At 39.1% G+C, this 3,104-nt stretch overlaps 1 non-coding gene across 1 annotated transcript; it reads left to right on the top strand.

Annotated features, from left to right (window-relative positions):
• The first annotated feature begins 2,777 nt into the window (after positions 1-2,777).
• On the top strand, positions 2,778-2,886 carry LOC136540987 (small nucleolar RNA R71). The gene has a single exon (XR_010780103.1). It is a non-coding gene; the product is annotated as a small nucleolar RNA R71 (small nucleolar RNA).
• The last annotated feature ends 218 nt before the right edge of the window (positions 2,887-3,104 follow it).

Genomic DNA, 3,104 nt, shown 5'->3' on the forward strand with positions numbered 1-3,104 from the left:
TAGGAATTCAAGCTTTGTCATACAGGAACTCATCATGAAGCATTTTTATATTTTCAAAAGATAAATCTCCAGAACTTTAGTATCACTTAGAACAAGATAAGCAGCAGCTCAGACCTTCTCATATCATATCCATCAATTACTTAGACTTAGATCAAGTATATGATACCCACGAGTTTCAAGTTCAGAGTAAATTCTTATATCAAAACAGTCTTATCCAAAACTCAGGAGAATTCAAGGCTGAAAACTAGGTACTTGAAAGGAATTACAACAGAGCAACTATTCATCATTTCCATTTCAAGATATTATCTTTAGAGTCCATTTTATTATATTTAGCTCTTAAAAACAGAAAACTAGACACACACTTTTTATTTGGTTTTTTATTTTCCTTAGATCACACATTACTAATAAAGATAAATTTTTATTTTGTTTTTAGTTATGCATTTTTTATAAAACAAACTTAGAAATAAAACCAAAAGGGAAAGAAATACTTATCTAGATATATGGGGGATGCCCTTCCCCTAAGCTAGTTGTTGGCGTGGTTGTTCAAACTTGTACTTCTTAGAGCGGATTCACCAGCGGATGTCCTTCTCATCCATTAGGAAGCTATACTCCTAGTGGAGCGAGGTGAAGATGATCTGGTGAACTTGCTCGTGACCATCCTACAAAAATTCTCGGTGAGGGTTTGGATTTTTAAGTCCTCCGGATAGGACACTTCTCCAGTCTTGTTCATTCTTCAGTGTATTTGTCGGTCCTAGAGATGGTGACCTTGATGGTTGCACCTCTTGTGATGGTGACTTTGATGATGTTGCCACCTTTTCCTTCTAGACATGCTTGGTCTGTGGACTTGATTTTGGCATGGTCTATTCATTCTTCATAGCTTCTACTTCCTCTTCGTTCTTGGGAAGTTGATTCCTCCAGCGTTGGGATGATCGGCGTCTTCTCTTGGAACGGGTCTTCTTTGGCTATTCATAAGTTGTATAACTATTGAAAGAGCAACGTACCTTTTGTCTAGGGAATTGGAAGTGGACTTGTCTAGATTTGACATAGATGATTACATTGGTGGTGTTGAGGAACGGTCTTCCAAGGAAGATAGGTACGTCTTCTTCTTCTTCTCCCATGTCAAGAACCATGAAGTCGGCAGGGACATAGTGATCTTGTATTCTTACCATGATGTCTTTTGCTATTCCCTCTAGAAATTGGATTGATTGGTCCGCCATCTGCAGTTACATATATGTAGGGAACAAAGGTTCATCACCGAATAAGTAGTTATATGTTACCTTGGACATTATGTTGACACATAACCTAATGTCGCAGAAGGTGTTGTGGAAAATTCTTTGTCCAATTGTACACTCTATCAATGGTACTCTAGGGTCTTCCTTCTTGGTAAGGAATGGTGAAGCGAGGAGGTGATTGTACTCAGATCGAAGTGTATTGATCATCTTGACTGATTCTTCTTGTGACTGTCTAGCCTTGTTCTTCCTTCTTCTTTGGTTATTCCTCTTTTTGGTCACTGTTGTTTCTTCGGGTAGATATGCCATCTATGGATGACTAGGAGAGTGGTGTATATGATTCTTGAAAGTAAACTTCACCTTTCTATCCTTGATTGTGAAACAGATCTTGGTGTTGTCCGCATAGATGATGGCTTTTGAGGTGCTTAGGAAAGGTTGGCCCAAAATAATGGGTGCCCTTACATCTCCACCTGTTTCCAAAACCACAAAGTCAATGGGTACATATGATTGTCCAATTCATACATAGATGTCTTCAAGAACTCCCTTGGGGCAGCAGAGTGACTGATCTGCAAGCTACAAACGCATGTTTATGTACAACAAAGTATCTCCATTAATTTTATCATAGATTACCTTTGGCATAATATTCACACATGCTCTAAAGTCACATACAACTTCTTGGAATATGTGAGGTCCAATAGCTATGGGGATGATAGGTCTTCCTGGATCTCCTTTCTTGATGGGCAAGGAATAATCCTACCATCTTCCTATTGATTGTTCTATGTAGCATCCTACAGCATTATGAATATCGACAAGCTTTGTAGTTTCTAGATCTTCCAGCTACCCTAGAACCTTACCTTTGTTAGTCGAAGGAACAGCAGCCACTAGCTGAACTATTTGTGATTCTATCATTTTATTAAACCTATACTAGTTTTAAATGGTTGAGGAGAAGCTATCCATTCTTTTATTTATGTTTTCTAAGATATTATCATTGGAAGCTAGTTTTTTAGATAAACCCTCCATAATTTTAACTTGATCAGAAATTAACTCTCTCAAGGGTGGTTGATTATTGAAATTATTACCTTGATAGTTACCTTGGTTATTTCCTTTGTAGTTTGGCCTTTGTTGCTAATTCCATCCTTGATTCTATTGAGGACGATAGTTGTTGTTGATGAAGTTCACATCCTCATGGATTTCAGGACAGTTGTTCCCTGAATGCCCAATGTTTCCACATTCTTCACACGTCATGTGGGAATCATGAATGTGCATGCCTTCTTGCTTCGCATTGGCTCATTCTTTGAGCCTCTTCATCAGTAGGTCCATCTTGGCCGACAGCATGTCTACCTCCTTTAGTTGATACATACCTCCACCTCTCTTGTGAGTTTAAAGACATTCTTCATTTCAACCTTGGTTGGAGACCATCTTCTCCACGAGAGCATTGCTTGTGCAATAGTGAGTGACAAGAATGCACCTTTAGTAGCGGCATCCATATTCTCTTAGGTGATGTTTGTCAACCCATGGTAGAAAGTTTGTATAAGTAGTCAATCCTCCATCCCATGTTGAGGGCATTCTGATAAGTAGTCTTGGAAGCATTCCCATGCCTCAGGGATAGATTCATCATGTTGCTATTGAAAGCTCAAAATTCTCCCACACAGAGCATTGGTCATGCCAGTGGGAAAGAACTTTGCTAGGAAGGTAGTGGAGCAGTTTTCCCATGTAGTATGTCTATCTTTGTTGGTGTGGAACCATTGCTTTGCCTTCCCCAAGAGTGAGAATGGGAAGAGGCAAAGTAAAATGACATCACTGGTAACTCCCTTGATGGTGAAAGTGTTGTAGATCTCCAGTAAGTGTTGGAGATGAGCACTAGCATCTTCATGT

The sequence above is a fragment of the Miscanthus floridulus genome, chromosome 2 (assembly GCF_019320115.1).
Source record: "Miscanthus floridulus cultivar M001 chromosome 2, ASM1932011v1, whole genome shotgun sequence".
Classification (NCBI taxonomy): Eukaryota; Viridiplantae; Streptophyta; class Magnoliopsida; order Poales; family Poaceae; genus Miscanthus; species Miscanthus floridulus.